The sequence below is a fragment of the Miniopterus natalensis genome, chromosome 14, assembly GCF_054644295.1.
Source record: "Miniopterus natalensis isolate mMinNat1 chromosome 14, mMinNat1.hap1, whole genome shotgun sequence".
NCBI lineage: Eukaryota > Metazoa > Chordata > Mammalia > Chiroptera > Miniopteridae > Miniopterus > Miniopterus natalensis.
This window is the reverse complement of record NC_142094.1, coordinates 22,672,411-22,691,842: the sequence shown is the minus strand read 5'-3', so window position 1 is coordinate 22,691,842 and position 19,432 is coordinate 22,672,411. Positions and strand designations below refer to the sequence as shown.

General features: G+C 52.2%; 1 pseudogene; it reads right to left on the bottom strand.

Annotated features, from left to right (window-relative positions):
* Positions 1 to 254: 254 nt before the first annotated feature.
* LOC107526056 (large ribosomal subunit protein eL15 pseudogene) lies at positions 255 to 850 on the bottom strand (annotated as a pseudogene).
* Positions 851 to 19,432: the final 18,582 nt, after the last annotated feature.

Here is a 19,432-nt window from a genome sequence, read left to right as displayed (position 1 = left end):
CAGGAAGAGACAGCAGCAATGGTTCTACTGAGAGGAGACACAGAGCAGCATGTGGAAGGGGCTGAGGGAGTGGGATGATCGCAGAGGTAAAGCTGGCAAGTGTTGGCCACCTAGCAAGTGTGGACAAGGGAGGAGGCAAGGCAGTGGTGGGCCTGTGAGCCCAGGGGAGCAACCATGATAGTGGCATGTATTTTTTTTAAGCAGTCGTGTCTGCCCTAAATTGTTTATTAGGTAAGAATTTTACAAACATGATATTAGTGGTAATGGTGGGGCTGGAGAAGATTGCCCTTCTCCAAGCTGCATGGCAAGAACCACCAGTAGTGTGCTGGGACGTGTGGCCCTTTCCAGGCCACAGCTTTTATAACCTGCAGAAGTCATCCTTCCCATCTCCCTGTGCTTGTGGACTGGTTTGGTGATCCATTGTGTGTCGGGGTTCCGTCTGATGACTTTATGGAATGGACTGATGCGGAAAATCTCAGAGAATTTGTACATTGAATTTCACCAGCCCAGGAAGAATTCAGGACTCTCAGAGCCCCATCCAGCTCACTCCTCGGCAGCACACTGAAGGCTTCCAGCAAACTTTAGCTGGTTACCACCATGATGGACAGGCTTGCCGTAGGTCACAACCTTAAGAATTGGGGGTTTGCCACCACTGAGGTGACATGAATCTGATATATGACATAACCCTGCTTGGCTTTGTATCCCAGCCTGCACACTTTATCAGGCCAGGTGGGACAGAGGCCCTGTGGAGAGCAGAGAGCTGGTGTTACCTCCAGCAGCGCACCCTGAGAAGAAACTGCATTATATCAGACTGCTTCTTCCTCCGTAGCTCCTGGATATACTTGTAAGTGCCCAGCTTGGCTTACCTGAGGGCTGGGGCTGAACAGAAAGGGATGATCACAGTTCATATTTATATTAAGAGATGGCATCATCCTCATGCTTTACATACAGTATTGCTTATATATCAAGCATTCTGTGATCTAGGGCTGTGATTATCCCCATTTCAGAGATGAGGAAACTGAGACTTAAGATGTTCATGGATCTCCCACAGTCTATGGCTAAGAGCCAGAGCCAGGACGCAAGCCCAAGGCACTGAGTGCCAGCACCTTTGCCCTCAGGGACGGAGCAGATGAGAGTAGGGTGGAGAGGAAGGATGCAGGGCTCTACTTTGGAAAAGTTGGGGGTTGGGTGGGTGGGGTTACAGGATGTCCCTGTGGAAGTGCTGAGGGCCCTGAAAGGATGAGTGGGGAGAGGGAAACTCTGACACTGTGGCCTAGAGAAGAAAGGCCTTACCTGGAGCTGACTGGCTGCTGAGCTCACAGGCTCAGGGCAGAGAGAAGGCAGGGAGGCATCTTGCTGGAAAGCCTGCTGGAGGCACCCAGGTTGGAGGCTCTGCACCCACCTCTCCCAAGGTGAGATGTGGTCCCATATGCATTGTGGAGCTACGGGCTTGGCCCAGGTTGCTGAGGGTAGAGGGGCTCCCTGCTCCAGACTCAGTGGAGGATCCCCTGATCTAGTCTCTACCCACTCTACCCTGAAAGAAAGTCCCAAAAGAAAATTCTACCACCTTGATAAAAGAAATGCCAGGTGCTACTTGGAGGAAGGGGGCAGTAAATAGGAATGGCACATAACCCTTATAAGGGACTGGAAGGTGAAGCATACTGGGCACACAGACACAGCTCTCAGCTCCTCCTGGAGTCACCGCAGCCACCCACTCCCTCACTGGCTGCTCCACTCCTTGTCACAGCCCAGCCAGCCTCTCACCTCAGTTACTCCCTGGTAGATTCCTGTTCCACCATGCAGACAGCTGGGATGGTGTCTGACAGCAGCTGGCGTGATTGCCTACTTTGTACCTTGCAGACCTCATCTCATCCTCGCAACATCTCTCTGAGGTTAAGACTCACGCTACTGCATTTTCTAGGCGAGAATCCTGATTCTCAGAGTCCTTCACTCAGGACACAGGGTTAGGAAATGGCAGGGTTGGGACTGAAAACCAGCTCTGAGACATCAGCAGATGCATTAGGAAATCCGCCCTTCTGATGAGCATCCTACACTGTACAGTCCACATTAACGGGAGTGCCGGCCAGGAGCTCCGAGGGGAAGGACTTGGCAGTGGCCATAATGCTTGTCTGGGGAGGTGGTGTCAAAAAAGCCTGGAGGACCTTAATTAATAGTGATAATAACAACAACATATATTAAGGGCTTACTCTGTGCCAGGCACTGTGATAAGCACGTTAGTGCATTATGTCATTTAAGCCTTATAATTACCTTATGTCACAGGCACTATTATTATTATCTTCGTTTTACCTATGGGAAGAGAGGCCCAAAGAGGTTATGTAATGTGGCCAAGGTCACAGAGCCAGTGGGTGCTGGAGCCAGAATTATTTCAACCCAAGTAGTCTGACTCGGAGCAAACCAGAGCCATATCCGAATGTAGACTTGCTCTCCCTCCTTCTGCCTTCCTGTCTCTGTCTTTTTCACTAACTTACCGACCCAACAAACAGTTCTCGAATGCCACCTCTGTGCCATGCCCTGTCCTCAGGAAACTAGGAGGAGCTCATAGTCTGGTAAAGGGATCCATCGGTAAAGCAGTGGCTACAGCAGAGACCGAGGGCTCAGGTTGGGGCAAGACTGCAGGTGGTGGCAGGTGGGTGCCTTGCACAGGGCAGTCCAGGTACAGTCCTGGTCCCCCAAGCCCTGGGGTCCCAACTCCTGTGAGGTGGGCTACAGTCAAAGCGGGGACCAAGATGGGGACAGCAGCCGAGAACCATACTATTGATAGTGGCCTACACAGCTGGCATTTGTACTGAAGGCACCAGCTCTGGGGGTCAGAGAGGTGAAGAGGCCCCCAGCACAGAGGCAGTAGTTCTGCATGGGGGGGGGGGGGTTGGCAAAGATTGGTGGGGCAGGGCAGGGCAGGCAGAGGAGGGTGAGAGCACTACAGAAGTCAGACCCACCAGTAGCTGAGTGGCAGCAGGGCTATCCCAGGGCCTGCCTGTCATTCTTTTTGGCTCACTTCACAAATTCATTTCAGTATGACGCTTCCTCTCCCCGCATCCCCCCACCCTTCCATGCACACCCCGTCTTTGCCATCTGTCTGTGTGTGGCGGGTATGGCAGGCAAGGCGTTGCAGGAATGCCTCCGACAGGGCAGGAGTGTGACAGAAGGAGACAGAGATGGCTGGGCAAGCCAGCTCCTCCATCCAGTGGAAACCTGGGGAGGCTCCTAGGGGCTAGAATGAGGGTTGAGCCTGGGCAGAGCCCTCCAGCAGTGCTGCCTGCCACTTCCATCGGCCCCAGTGGGGAGGAAGTGCCATGAGCCAGCCTGGCATGGAGCAGCAGGACATGCCCCGCAGATGGCTGGTTTTAAGTGGATGCCAGCTCCCCACATAGTTATTCAGTCTGTCACAGGGGGCCTAGCACACAGTGACAGGCGAACGGGGAGGGGGTGCCGGTCCCAGACCAACTGAGGGCAGAGTGGACAGGTGCTCCCAGCCCTGCACACGTGCGGGCACAGAGGGCTCTTCAGTCTCCGCCTCCAGGCTCCAGAACACCCAGGGCCCAAGGGCTTTGGCAGCCTGAATGTCCTTTTCAGTTGCCTTTCAGCTTAGGACCTGGTGCCTTTGTCTCGTGGTGCTCCTGGGTCCCCACATAGTGGCCACATCCACATTCCACGGTGGCCTGACACACTGCTCACAGCCGTGTGGGTTCTGACTGGTGGGTCTGTGCATCCCTCTAGTTCCAAATACTTGACAACAGCACCCTGGCTGCATTCTTCACTCGTTGGCCCTCAGAGGCACTGACCTGTACCCGGTGTTCTGCTTCTACCCCAGAGAACAGGGATGACACAGGGATGCAAAGGGATGGACATGTCATTGGACTGAATGTGCACTGGCCCTGAGAAATGACAGTGGAAGATTTTAAAATCTCTGTTATGTTACTCTTTTGAAGTTATGGGCCTCTTTCTCCTAAAATGTGGTTCTGGATTAAAGAGGCTCCTTTTGCCTGATGGAAGTGTTATGATCTATGGTGCCCACCATGCCTAATTTTTTGCAGATACAGACCATTCATTTCTTGGCCCTTTGTTTCTTCTCCACCAAGCATGAGACAGAACTTGACTTTGGAAAGTCTCTCCAACTCTAGAAGAATCCAGCTCCCATTCCTGACAATTATAGTGCTGGTGTCTGCCAAAAGTTCCTTAGCTGAGGAAGGAGCGGGAGGAGCCAGCCAGGCACAGAGAGGACGAGTGAGGAGCCTGTAAGCTGAGGGGAGATGGTGGCCTAATCTGGTCCTGACCAGAAATGAGGGGGGAGCTTCTGCCTCCCCAGCCCGTCCTGCAGGGATGGGAGGGGGCATAAAGCCCCTCCTTTCAGCTGCCAAATCCAGAGTGCAACACGGAAGGGATGGCAGAGGTCATCTTGAACAACGTGGGGCAGCCGCAAACCCTTTCTTTGAAGGGGATCTTCCATGCAGCCCAACACATGCCTCATGCAAAAGTAAGAGCTGAGCGCTCATGTGGGATTGGAGAGGGAGATACACCCAGGGTGTATCCCATTGGTGTCCCCCTCTAGGTGCCTCAGAACTCTAGGAGCAAGACGTAAAATCCTCTGGTGTTACCCAATCTGTTCGTTTTGCTGTTGGGGAAAATGAGGCCCTAAGAGGAAAAAAGGAACATGCTCCAAGCTGCACAGCCAGATGGGGAATGGCAGGGCTCTTTCCACTATGTCTTGTCCCCAGAATGGGCCCCAGAGTCACTACTGTGGTCACAGGGAGGCAGGAGTTTTATGGAAACTGGGGCAAGACAGAGGGGTGTGAAACAGCCCAGTGGCCAGTGGTGGCCAACGCCACAGCCCTGATGCCTCTGCAAGGCCAAGAGCTTGGACCAGGCTGGGCGAGTGGTTCTAGGGTCATCTGCCCCTGAGACAGCCGGTTCTTCCTGAGAACAAAGATACTGCCACATCCTTGAAGCTGACTGGACCCTGCAGCTACCACCCACCACACAGTTACATCCAGGAATGAAGTCAGACCTGGTCTTCTCTGCTTCTCACTCTCCCTCTCCCTCCCCTTACTCCCTGGGGGGGGGGGGTCCCCTGGGAGTTAGAAGTTGGCCTTGACTCTCACTTCTCCTCCATCCTCTGTGCCCATCCCCCTTGTGGAATGGACACCTACACAGTAGGATCATGTTTCTGTAGAACAACAGCCTCAAAGATTCTGCTAAAAAGAAAAAGAAATGGGCATACAGAGAAAGAACCAGATTCTATTACCCAAAGGAAACTCAGGCTGGAAACCCATTTCTGATGTTCATTTTAGTAGCTCTGCAGTGGGGATGGATGTTACTCATAACACTTGCCCACCTTAAAGTCCCCTGTGGATGTGAGTCATTTTCCTGGCCTTGGGAAACTCCAGCCTTTCCTTATTCCCATGCAACCCTGTTTTTGGTCATCCAGCCAGCGCAGGAGGCCAGGGCCCTGTGGTTTGAGTACCCCTGGATTGGTTACACTCCATCCATGGTGCCCGGAGCAGTAGGGGGTCTGCCTTTGCTCCAAGGCATCCAGGCAGCCCCTTCCTCATGTTGCAAGGGGCCACAGGAGAGAGCAGCGGCCACACATCTGCTCTCTTCCCTCCCCTCCTTGTGTCAGAGCCAGACAGGCCTAGCCAGGATCTAGTGAGAACCTGGGCTTTACAGACGGAGTCTAAGATGCAGGGACGGCAAGCGGCTCTTTCAGGGTTACCTAGCCATTTCTGGAAGTGTCTCTACTAACGAGTGGCAGGATTGTCTGCTGGCTGAGTCTCAGGATCCAACTGTGTTACAATGGGCAAGTGGCTTATTAACCTCTCTGAACCTCAGCTGGTTTCGTAATACATCATTTCACCGAAGTTCCAAGAACCTATCAATTAAGTGATGTTGTTGCACAGAGCACCGGCACTCGGTTGGATATAGGCCTTTGTAAAGGCTTCACAACTGCCCTGGAAGGTGATGGTGAGCCCTTGCTCTTATGCACACTTTGTGGCCCTGACTTTCTGGGCCTCAGCTCCCACATCGGCAAAATGAGGCTATGGCAGCCTCACTGAGTGAGCCAACCATGTGAAGAGTTAAATTATTTAGAACTTGAAAAGTTAAGCCTGGCATACAATAAAGCTCTGTAAAGTGTCTATTAAGTAAATTAATTAAATAATTAAAACAGAGGATGGAGAATGAGCATTCCAGTGAGAGGGTGCAAAGGCCCCGAGGTGGAAATGAGCTTGGGGGGTCTGAAGAAGAGAAAGGAGGTCTGAGTGGCCTGATGGAATGAGGGGAAGGGAGAGAAGAAAGAGGTCGTGGGGCCAGCCCTGTGGTGCCTCGCAGGACTCTGGCCTGTGGGGTTTGTAAATTTTGCCCTCAGTGAACCAGGAAGCTACTGAAAGGTTTTAAGAGGGAGTCACATGCTCAGATTACATTTTACATTTCTCTTGGTGCTGGCTGAGGATGGATTATCCAGCTAGGGCCTGGTGGGGCAGAGGTGCAGGGTGAAAAGAGCCTGTGGTGGGTGTCCAGGTGAGGGGCGATGGTGACAGGCTTGGAGTGTGTTTTGGAAGTGAAGTTGGCGGACATTGCTGATGAACTGCTTGTGGGGGCGAGAGACGGACAGAAGCCAAGTAGGACTTAGAGCGTTTTAACTGGAGCCCTGGCCTGGTCTGGGCTCTGAAGGGGCTGGAGCTAGAGAATGGCTCCAACCCAAGGTGTTGGCTGGGGCAGGTTTCCTGGTGGGATGGAGGCAAGACTGAAAGAAGAGCCTGGAGGGACAGTCAGTGGCACTGAAGGAGCCTGGTTACTTAGGGGGTCCTGTAACTTACATGTAATTTACACACACCCCAGCTGTGGCATCTGTTTGCTAGAGTGAGCAGTCAATTGTTCACTCTAGTTTCACTTCTCGCTCATCAGCTCATGCCTATCCTAGTCAGGCACAGAGAGGGACCTGGGTTTGGGGGGAGGAAGGGACAGCCTATCTGTGCTGCTGTGGTGGGAATACAAATGGTGAGCTGATGAGATGCAGCAGCCCCAGAGTCAAGGATGTCCTGAGTTCCCCTGCCCGCTTCGGCAGCTCCTAGTGCATTCCCTCCCTTCTCGCTCCCGAAATACCAAGACGATGCCCCCTCTCTGAAACTTGAGCAAGGTAAGTTTAGGACAAATTCAAGGAAGTCCTGCTTCTTACAGCACCTCTGGGGCTCAGAGGACTGGTACCCACAAGGTGGTCCAGCCTAGGAATGTCATTGGATCCCAAAGGGATCTGAGTAAGAGCATAAAATGCGGAGCCCTAAATGGCTCCTGAGAGCAAACCTGGGATCGGTGTGACCTTTAAGTTGACGTCAGGAAGGAAAATAGTCCCTTGAGGCTTCTGCTGGCAAGAGTCTGGGACCTTCCTAACTACCCCATGTTCCTCTGTCCCATGGGTTCCATACTCCCAGGCGCCTGAGCTGGAGGGGTCCCAGACTCTCCTTTTACCCAGAGGGACATGCCTCTGTCGCTCCTCTGTCTGAAACCCCATAGTGGCGCCTTCACAATAAAGTCCAACTGGGCCCATCTGGCCGCCTCTTCCCGCTCCCCCGGGGCGCAGCTCCTGGCCTCACTACAGCACAGCCTTCCTAGGACTCCCTCCCTGCTGCACCTGCCCTGCCCTGCCCTCTGCCAGGACACCCTATCTCCACCTCTGCCTGTTAACTCTCACTTACCCTTTGGATGGGGCTTTAGTTGCACTCTCAGAGAACTCCTCCCAGCCCCAGCCCCAGCCCCAGTCCCAACCCACCAAATGCCTCTGCTGGCAGCTCCCTTATAGCCGGCTTGTCCTCCAAGCTTCACCTTATCCTGCTGTGCTATCCTGGCTTCTTCACATGCCTGCCCCCCTCTAGTCAGCCAGCTCTGTGCCATCTCCAGCACCTGGCGTGGAGGAGACACTCTGCAAAGCATCATTTAAGGTGTCAGGCCCAGAGGACAGAATTGCCTAGCACAAAATCACAATAGCGTCCTTTTACTCATTCATTTATGCCTGCATTCAACGTGTGTTGTTGAGCACCCATTCTAAGCGAGGGTGAGCAAGGCACAACCCTCTTCCTCGCAAAACTGACAGTTTAGCGAGGGAGAGGACCCCCACAGATCATGCGGGCAAATGTAACATTGCAGTGGGGACCAGCCCTACCAGAGGAAAATAAACACAGAGTCCCATGAAAAACTAGAAAAAAATCATGAGTGTCAGGGCGGTCCAGGAAGGGCTCCGCTGAGGAAGTGATCCTTAAGGAGTGGAAACTGACCAGGCAAAAAGGGAGGGAGAGCATTTCAGGCAAAGGGAACAGCATGTGCGAGGACTCTGAGGTGGGAAGGAGTGTGGCAAGAATGGGGGACGGAAGGAAGAGTAGTGTGGCCAGAGCGGGTAGCTTCGGGGAGAGAGTGGTACAGGACCAGGTTCAGAAGGTCAGCAGGAACTGGAACATGTGGGGCTTTGTAGACTATGTTAAGGTTTTCCTCTTTGTCTTGAAAACAATGGGAAACCACCAAAGGGTATCGAGCAGAGCCATGACCTGGTCAGACTGGTGTCGTGAAAAGCTCACTGGCTTCTGTCAGTATCAAGAACCAGAACCAGTCCTCACACTGAGTCACCGTGTGATGTCCATATTCTGTAGCTACCCCCTCAGGTTGCTGCATCTCTCTAAGGAACATGCTTCCGTTGTCCACTCCCCGCCTCAAGCACCCATCTGCTTATGCTTATTTGGGCACTAACATTATCCCTACTCCGAATGCTGGCTTTCCATAAGGCCACAGTCTTCTTTACACCCGTCTCCTGCAGCCAGGACAGGCTGTGGGTGCCCGGATACTGACCGCAGTGTGCTGCCAGGGGGCCAGTGTCTGCTTCACTCAGGGTTTAACCCTTTGGGGAGGAAAGAGCGCAGCTCCCTGACAAGCCTGCTGGGCCCTGCTGTGTGACAGGGGTGCAGCAGTGGCTAGGCAGGAGCATTTACAGCAGAGCAGTGGCCCTTATGTTCCTTGCACATATGTGAGCTGGACCAAGCAAGGTTAAATCTTCCCCATTGCTTGAGCTGCAGAAATGCAGCGAGAGTAAACTGTTTATGTTCTCCAGCTGCAGAGCCTGTGACCAAAGGCCTCCTGCAAAGAAATCGAGCTGATGGATCATCTCCTCCACTGCCCACTGTCACTGCAGGAGAGGGGGCCCCTGAGTCTCAGACAGATCAGTCATGCTGCACAAAATATCAGAGGACTCAACTGATGTTCACTGAGGTCATGGCCAACCAAGCCTTACCTACCTTATAGGATGTTTGAAACCACAAAGTACATATGCCGGTAAATACAAACTGGAGGGAGGGGTGCCCAGATTATCAATGACAGCAGTGCTGGGTGGGGGTAAATGGAATTAAGCTTTAGCTTCTGAGTTGACTGTCTATAGTAGTTTGGCTCTTGAGGGCCTGGGCTCCATTCTGGGAATTCCAAGGAAAGTGGATCTAGAGAGATGAGTAGGAGTTTACTGGAGAGGCCTACAAAAGAACTATATTATGTTACGGTCTTATGCCTAATTAGTTATATGATTCTCTGTCCTGTAGTTTCCTTATTTGCAAAATGGGACATTGCTTAGATGGCTCCCAAGGTCCTCTCTGAGAAGCATCTCTGGTTTGTTCCATGGAAGGCTTAGGATTTCTTTGGAGGTCCTTTCCTGGAAGGTGCCAGCCTGGAGCAGACCACAAGCTCTCCCCAGCTGTCCACAACTTTTGTACCCATTGGTGCATAGGCATTGAGGGGATAGAGAAGTACAGAAGGGGCACCCTCTAGGCCTGAGATGGGAAGGATGTGGCCTGTGCAAAAGGGACTGTTGCCCAGGTCTTTGGGGCTCTGGCAGCCTGTGAGCCACCAAGCACCTCCAGTATCCAGCTCCCCACACCTGTCCAACATTCAGAGCCCAGGACAATGACCCACTCAATCCCAGAGGATCTGTGGAAAGTGGGTGGTAAAACTGCTTCCCAGTCTCCTAACAGTCTCTGCTACACACTCTTCAGGTCTTAGTGGATACCTCCCATCCAAGGAGAACTGTCTCTAACCCCACCCCAGGCTAGGTTAGGAACCCCAAGGTTCTAGGCCCAGCATAGTGCCTGGTACATAGTAGGCCTTCAGCATATGATGACTCAGCTGAGGTAACAAAGACCCTTGATCCTTAGCACACATGTCCTACTCAGCTCCAAGCAGACCTCGAGCATGAGCGAGGGTGAGGAAACATCCCGAGAGGCCACGTGTGCTCTATGGAGATGGGGGTAACAAAAAGGTAGGCTAGCAGCCCCTCGCAGGCCAGGGGTGAGGGAGCTGAGATAGGAAGGAGAGTTTCAGGTCTCCTTGGGCAAGTCCCCAACCTTCTGCAGGACTCAGTTTCCCTACCTGTATTATGTCCCAGGGTACCTCTGAGGCCTCTTCTTGTGCTGACCTTCCCTAGTCTGATCCAGGGTCAGGGTGGTCCTTTGACCAGAGGGCCATGCCCTGCTGGGTCCTGGGTGCTCTTCAAACCTCATGTTACTTGACATTTCTCTGCTACCCTCCTTTCTTCTCCAAATGTTCTCCTCTCTTCAAGACACTGTCTCTTTTAGGTTTCTGGTTCCTTCCTTCACAGCTGTCTTAGCCTCTTTCTCATCTCCCATCAGTCCTTTCAGTGCTGGGGAACCTACATTTGCATCCTAAACCCTCTCCCCAGGAATCTCATTCACTCCAATGACTTCCGTTTCCATGGAGTCAGTGTTTTTCAAATTGCAGGTCACAACCTATCAGTGAAATCAATTTAGTGGGCTGTGACCAGCACTCGTTTTAAATTAAATGAAATCAAGTAAAGAAAAATGAAGTAGAAAATATCAAGTGTGTTGCACGTAGTAAGGGAACTATTGTTTCATGAAGCTTTTTGTTTCTGTGTGTTTCCAGTTGTGATTCTAATACTAGATCAGTCAAAAATTTGAAAGCAATAGACTTGGGTTGGGCCATCCCCCAAATCTGCATCTTCAGTCCATTTTTCTTCCTTGTGCCCCAGATCTTCAAGTTCAGCTGCCCACTGCCCATCTCTTCTAGGATGGCCCACAACTAGGAACTCCAGGTTACTAGGTCCAGAACTAAATGCCCACTTTCCTCTTGAACCAGCTCCTTTCTCTTGTGTCCCAGCCTGGGGAGAAGCAGCCCTCAGTGCACTACCAAGACTAGAAACCTGAGAATCATTAGCACTTCCTCCCCCTCCTTCGCTCCTCAGTCCACCAGGCACCATGTCCTGCAGACTCAGCCTGCTCAGCATATCCCATGTCTGTCCCCTCCTCCCCACCTCCCACCACTGTCTTACTCCCACTGTCAGCCCTCATCTTGCCACAGCCTCCTAATGACTGGCCCTTGCTCCAATCGGGTTCCCTCCACCCATTCTCTGCTTTGCAGCTAGAGGGTCTCTCAAAACTGCAAACCCAACCCAGACCTCTCTTGCTAAAGACATCAAACTCCCCCTGGATGCTTCCAAGATCTCATTTCTTGCTCACCCTGTTTTTTTCCTACGTTCCAGCAAAGGCAGTCCCCAACTTCACCCCTTCCTCTCCCTCCGCCTGCTTGCCCCCCCCAGCAGGAATCAGCTTCAGGTCACTCCCTCTGGAAACCTTCTGCCTCCTGCACCCATCCCTGTACCCCACTTGGCACTACCCCTGCTCCCTACACTTCCCTCAGCCTTCCTCCAAATCAGCTCTGACATCCACTAGCATCGGAACCATCGTCTCTGCTTAAAAATGCTAATTCCTGGTCCCCTCACCAGACCCACAGCACCAGAATCTCCAAGGCCGAGGCCTAGCAATCTGCATTTAAATAAGCCTCCCAAGTCATCCTTTCGCCCATTGCGTTCTGAAAGCCACAGCTACATGTCTTAGCTCGTCCTTTTGTTCCTTTCTCGTTCCCCAGCTGGACAGTGCATTTCCGAGGGCAGGTACTGGGGCAGGCACAGGAGCAGCCTTGCTGTGTTTCCGCAGTGCCCGGCACAGGGCCTGGCACAGAGCCGGTGCCCAGACAGTTCTGAATGAACCATTCCTGGACGTGGCGCAGTTCCCATGCCCCCCTCCCTCCAGCCCGTGCCGGAAATAACCTTTTATGAAGGCTTTTGCGAGTGGTTTGTGATCTCTCTGGGAGGCCATGAATGTTTCCCTTGGTTACAGGGGAAACCTAGATGAAGAGTGGCTCAGCCCTTGGTGACAAGGGGCAGGAGGTGGCCCCAGGACATGGGAGCCTGGCTGAGGTGGGGGTCTGGTTGGGCTGGAGGGGATTGAGGGAGAGTGTCCTGGTTCCTAATCAACAGGAAGGGCCTTCTTCCTCCAGGATCACTTTTCAGCCCAGCTGCTTGGACATAACCTGAGCTGGGGTTGGGGGAGTGGGGGAGGGGCGACACCAGACAGACAGGCTGATGTGGAGGCCAGAGTCAGGACAGACAGCCACAGGCCCTGCAAGCCTGCCTAACTCCCCCCCCCCCCCAACCCACACACACACTCACACCCCAGTGCCCAGGGAAGGCCTGTCCAGGGAGAAGGCTCAGCTGGGAAGCACATAACACCTCCTGCTCCCCTCCCCCAGCCCTCTCCTCCCCTCCTTCAGCTCTCTCCAAGCTCAGGGACATTCAATCCTTCCTTTGATGGACAGCCAAGAAAAGACTTCTTCCACATCCTAAATTTGTTAGCACCAGCTAATCATCTTAACCTTCCTCCCTCCTGGGCTCCCAACAGGCGCCTCCTTAAAGACACAGGGCATTTTTTTGATTCTCAGCAAGAAGCCCCAGAGGGTCCAAATGCCCTGGAGATCCCGCCTCTGTGCAGTGGCTGCTGGGAGAGCCAGTGTGCAGGCATTTGGGGCGCTGCACCAGCTGTAGTCTGCTGCTTGCAACCCTCTGGTTTTCTCTCCTTCGCTCTTAGCTGGGGCTTCCTTAGTGGGAGCAGAGGCCACTAGGTGCTCACCCTCAGGGTGCTGCTAGAAAAATAGAGTGGTCACACCCCAGGTAGAGACAAGCAGAGGAGTTCTCTTGCTCACTGCTCTTTATTCACTGCTCATTTTCTCATCTTTTCTATGCCCCCCCTTTTTAGTCTCCCCCTCCTGCCCTCCCTCTTCCTCTCCCTTCTCCCCGTAACAGCCACCATCTAGTGCATGCTTTACAGTGTGCCAGGCACCATGCTTGGTTCTTTATCCAGCTCCTCTAGAACCCCAGGAAGCAGAAATTCTTATCCCCATTTCACAGACGAAAAGCTAAAGCTCTGAGAAGTGGAGGAGCATGTCTGTGTATATAAGGTCATCCCATAAAAGTCAGGGCTGGAGTTTGGACCCAGCGCTGACTCTAGAGCCATGCTGTTGACCACTGTGCGGTCCTATCTCTGAAACATGCATGTCCACACTGCTCACACATGTATACACATTAGACACAGGTGACCTGCTGCAATCTGTCCAATGAAGTCGCTCCCGTAAACACATCATCCAAGACCAGGCACAGAGTAGGCCCTCAGCACAAGTGGCCCTCCCTCTGTCCCCTCCCCTCATCTCTCTCTCCCCTTTCTCCTTCCTCCCTGCTTACAGCCCAGGTGAGAAGAGCCAGGACAGAAGGGAATGTGGCCCAGACTCATCCTGGCCCTAAGCCTCCCAATAAATAATGGGTCTGTGTATAAACCTCTGGCTCTGCAGCATCTCAGCCGGTGAGGACAGGCGTTTGCAGGGATTAGGAGCCCTGGGAGAGAGGGACAGGAGCCTCCCGCCAAAGCAGGGGGGGCAGGCAGGGACTTAATCACTCTCTCTTTACCCTCCCCCATCTGTGACCCAAAAAAGCAATCAGGCAAGCCCCACAAAATCAGCCAAGAAACTTAAAGAAAGTTCAATAGGTTCTTTCCATCAAGGTCCTCAGAGGGCTGGCACTGGCCCACTGGGAGGGCAGGAGGGGGCCCTCTCCCTGCAGAGGGCTGGATCTTGCCCCCAAGGAATGAAAATGCCTTCTGACACCCAGGGTGCTTTGAAGGGGCATGAAGCACAGCCTTCTTGCCCCCTGGTTCCACTCTCCCTCCCCTTCCCAGCTTGCCTGGGTTCTAGATTGGGGATGTCTGGGCCCAAGGATTCTAAGGTCATTTTCTCAATTCTTCTAGGTCACAGAGGTGGGACCAGCTGAGACTCTCAAGGGGAGGGGGTAGGACAAACGAGGAAGTTGCCAAGAAGATGAATCAGATGGCCACATAAGTGTCATAAGGCCAGACAGCTGAGGTTGCTGACACAGTGTGAGCAAACTATGGCCTGAAATGAAAATTAAAGTCACCTGTAGCCAATATCCTAAACCTACATGATACCAGGCTTAGTAACAAAAAGCAAAACTACCACTTACTGAGTGCTTTTTCATGTGAGAGCCTTACATCCATATGTCCTACCCTCACAGCAATCTTGCCAGCTGGTACTATTGATTCTGTTATATAAATAAGGAGGGTGAGCCTCCAAGAAAGTAAAAGAGACTTGCTGGGGGCGCTGTAGATATTGAGAGTCACTGGGATTTGAACCCAGCTCTGTTTGGCTCCAAAGCTCATGTACAGTGTTACCTTTGAGAAAACCTCCAATTCAGAGTTGTAAGTGATGCTAGGAGTGTAAACCAGCCCCACTCAGAAAGACCCAGGGGTGTGGACAGAGTGTCTGTCTCTCTGGATGGCATCTGATTCACTGGTCTTCCCGCCCCAGACTTCTGTTGTGTCTTTCTGGAGACAGATGGACAGGGTCGTTTCATTGGGCCAGAAAAGGATCCTCCCCTTGTGAAAACAGAACGAAGCGTCTTGCAGAGAGGAAACACTGGCACTAGGGTGGGGATTTCGGATAAGCAATGCTATGCCATCACCCTGGTCATCCCCCTCTGACAGCTCACCTTCTCTGTACCCGTCACAGGCAGTATGGACATTTGTACAGCCAGGGGCTGCCACTTGCTCTTGTGCCACTGTCTCCATGGGATTTCCTGCGATTACCACTGTCACCCATAACTGATGGTCCCTTGACTCCCTTCTCTGCCTAAGCTGTTCATTTCATCTCCATGTTCCTGCCCCTCCAGATCAAATGGACTGGAACTGACTTAACAATTTTAGCAAAAACAAAGAAAACTACCAAAACCATTTTTAAGATGTCTTAAAGTTGTAAAACATTCTTAACTCACAGTGCTTACAAAGAACAAGCGTCGGATTCTAAACTGATGGAGAGGCACTTCCAGGTCTCAGCTCCATTCTCTGGTCTCACCAACCTCTCCGCAGATCCCTTCCCCACTTCCCCCGGAGGCAGCAGGGTCCCTGCCAGAGGCTTGCTCCTGAGGCCTCAGACAGCAATGCCACACCCCTTGTTTCCCTCCACCCCGCCACTGGGGCCCACAGTCAGACCCAGCGCAGCAGCCCTTCACTCTGCCACTGGGGAGGGTGGCAGGATTAGTCCCTCATGGTGGCAAGTTTCTATTCTCACTTATTTTTCATAAGAGGAGAGAATGTTGTTTCTCTTTTTTATTTTTTACATCTCCTTTTAATCTTGACCCCAGCCCTCTCCCAACCTCAATTCTGCAGGACTTTCTGATCTTAGTAGCCTATGGGAGCTGTGTCTTCAGAAGCCAACTGTGTAGCCTTAGGTTGTATTCAGGGGCTGGCTGCAAGAATGGTATCTCCTGGCATCTTCCCAGGCTGCCTCAACCTGTCCCCAGGGCAGGTCACCATTGTCATCCCCAAGTGACGCTTTTATGGGTGTTTTTTCCCATCTGCTGAGTCCACAATGTTCCTGGCCTCTTTCCAGGCCTTACCCACTGTGAGCTGCCCAGGGGATTTCAGATTCCTTGAATTGTCCCATAGCAGTGTCTGGGAGATGCAGTGGTCCCCCAGCCAGCTCCTGAGTGAGTGACGGGTCAGGAGAATAGCTTGGGTTGACCATCCTGGTCTCCATTAGGGTTGTTAGCACATTAAAGCAGTATTTGTAGAGCCTGGAAAAGGAGTGACTATGACAGACGTTAGATGGTGGCTGTAGCTACACCGTAAAGGCCCCATTGCGTGAGAGGGTGGGTAGAGGGCCGAGCATGTCACTTTGGTTCTTGACTACAGCAAAGGCAAGATGAGATCCAAATGTCCACAGTCCTTAAAATAAATTTGTGCATTGACTAGTGAAATTCTCTAGTGTGGAATTCTGTGAGTTTAGGCTGCACAGCACAGTACAGGCAAAAGGAATGGGTTCCAGAATCAATAAGAACTGGGTTCAGATCCCAGTTTCAGCTTCAGGGAGCTGTGAGAAATTGGGATCGTCATGGGCTTTCTCAAAAACTGGGCTTTGCGTCCAGTAGAATGAAGATTATAGTCTTGTTTTCAAAGACCTGGTGAGGGAACCTATGGCCACATGTACAAACTGAGTCAGAAGGGGCATGTTCAGTAACTATGATTTCTTACCCTATGGGGCATGTCCAATGTGAGGGCCCTTTGGGGACATTCCAGCGGCCACCCCCACTCAGAGGAGGCTGCCTGCTGGTCAGGGTGGTGCTTGACTTAATGCTATCATCATGGTGACTACTTTTTTTTTTAATTGGTTTGAGAGAGAGAGAGAGAGAAACACTGATTTGCTGTCCCACTTATTTATGCATTCATTGGTTGATTCTTTTATGTGTCTTGACTAAAGATCAAATCCCCAACCTTAGTGTACTGGGACAATGCTCTAACCAACTGAGCCACCAGGCCAGGACCATGGCTACTACTTTATCCCCAACTCCTATGAATGATCAAAAGGACAGGCTGTTCTGTGTTGCTGAGGGCCTGATGCAGACTGGGTGCCCTGGGAAGGTGACTTTGAAGTGTGGGACGGGAAGAAAGCAGGATTGGGCCAAGGGAGAAGTTGAGCTGTGATGCAGTTTCAAGGAAGGCCTCGGTTGACCGGCCATACAGGTGGCTCTGGAGCTGAAATGGCCCTTCAGACCTGTCCCAAGTTGGATGTGGGGGCCTGACCACTAAGAGGGCCCTTGGAGGAGGTGGTTCCCTTCAAGGCAATTCCTGATGAGAACGGACAGTGATGGCATTGTGTCAGCAGCACTTTCAGCATCTGGAGGATTAAGTCCTTCATCCTTTGAAAGGGGACTCTGGTGGGCAGAGCACAGCGCCCACCGCCAGGGTGCCAACTCATGGGCCAGCAGCGCCACCTCTGCGTTCACTGAGTGAACCATATGTCCCTCGGTAAAATGCTAGGTCCCTGGGAGTTTCTGTGGCATTTCTGTATACTCTTCCGACCTTGTAGGCTTGTCATACTCAGGACTTGCATCTGTTCTCCTTCAGCTCTGACAGCTGAGGATTCTTCAGGCCCAGAGAGTGGGCGAATCACAGAAGGAGTATTCTCCTACCTCTGAGCCAAATGATTTTGCCGAAGTCTGGACACTCCAAAGGTGTCCCAGTGCACTTAGGACAGATGCCAAGCTCCTGGCTCTGGCCTTCAAGATCCTTTGAGGTCTGGCCCCTGCCTGCCTTTCCTGTCTCATCTCGTGTCAATCCCTTCTTTTATCCCAAAGCTCTAGGGCACAGCTGCTTAAGAGAACTTTCTACAGTTACGAAAATATTTTATACCTGTGCTGTACAATTCAGAAGCCATGAGCCACATGTGGTTCTAGTAGGTTGAAATGTGGTTAGTGAGACTGAGGGATTGAATTTCTTATGTAGCTTACATTTAATTGTAAGTAGCCTAGTAGCTAGTGGCATTAGACATCACAGCTCCAGCCACATAGGCCTTTTTTCTGTTTCCCACACACCCAAGCTTGTTCCTACCACAGGGCCTTTGCGCTTGCTGTTGCTTATTAAGAATGATGGTGCCTGACCGGGCATGGCTCAGCGGTTGAGCGTCGACCTAGGATCCAGGTGATCGGGGTTCAATTCCCAGTCAGGGCACATGCTCGGTTGCAGGCTTGATCAATGACTCTCTCATCATTGATGTTTCTATCTCTCTTTCTCCCTCTCGTTTCCTCTCTCTGAAATCAATAAAGATATATTTAAAAAAAAAAAAGAAAAGAATGATGGTCCCTGGGATCCTCTCACACTGGCTCTTTCTCATGCCCTAAGTTCTGACTCCAACATCTCCTCAGAAAGACCTTCCTCTGCCACCTAAGCCAGAGCATTTTTGCATTTTCCCAAATTTCAGCCCCCCTTCTTTAGATTTTTACATTATATTTTAATTATATTTATCAATGCCTGAATTTTCCTCACTTATTTATTTCTGTTTATTGTTTATTGCCTACAACTAGGAAGAATAATAATAATGAAAAGCTAATATTTAAATAACACTATGTGTCAGGTACCAATTTAAGCACTTCACACTATTATCTCATTTAATTCTCACAACAGCCCTATGAGGGAAGTACTGTTTTATGCTCCCTTTACAGACGAGGGCACTGAAGCTCAGAGGTTTACTTGCCCAAGGTCACACATCAGCACTGACTCTGCCATTTTTACCTCTGTAGCCCCAGCTCCAACTTAGGACAGTGCCAGACACATAAAGCCAGGGCTCCCTAAGTAACCACTGACCACCCAGGACTTCGCTAGGTGTAGGCCCAGGTGCGGAAGCTGAGCTGGTGTGGGCCCAGGAAGGCCTCCAGTCCTGGGTTGAGAACTAGCCTTGCTGTTCTGTGGAACCCCAGGCTGGAATGGTGGGCTGGGGACAGGGCTGGTAGTGATTCAGTGTGGCCTGTAGTCATACCCACCTGATCCTGGGAGACCCCAGTGGGCTACGTGAGGGAGAGAAGTGGGCCTGACCGGGCTAAACTGACAAACCTTTCTCCTGGGCAGTGAAGTGGTGTTCTAGGCCAAGGTATGCGATCCACAGCCAAGGCTGGGGCTGGACTGGGGCTGGACTGGGAATGGACTAGGGCTGGGACTAAAGCTGGATTGGGGCTGGGACTAGGCTGGGACTGGGTTGGAGCTGGGGCTGAGGCTGGGGCTGGGGCTGGGGCTGAGGCTAAGGCTGGGCTGGGGTTGGGGCTGGAGCTGGAGCTGGCCTGGGAGGAGAGCTGGGCTAGGGCTGGAGCTGGACAGAAGCTGGGCTGGGACAGGGGCAGGGGCTGGCCTGGGGCTGGAGCTGGAGCTGGGCTAGGGCTGAGGCTGGGTCTGGGATGGGGCTGAATCAGGGACAGAGGCTGCTATGCTTATGTTTATTGTGCTTTCCTGGCGCTCCAGGCAGAAAGGGACCAGAGTTTTGGAGACCACCCAGCCTCTTCCTCTGTGGAGAGTTCTCACACCCCCTGCGCTGCCTTGGGCTGTCCAGCTGGAGGCAGTGGGTGGAGGGGCTCTGTGCTGAGTTGCAGTGGGATAGCTGTAGGCTCTTTCAGAATCAGCACCTGATAACACAGCCTGGTCTCCCCAGGGCGCCCGCCCCTCTAAACAGCATCTTCTCTTAATTAAAA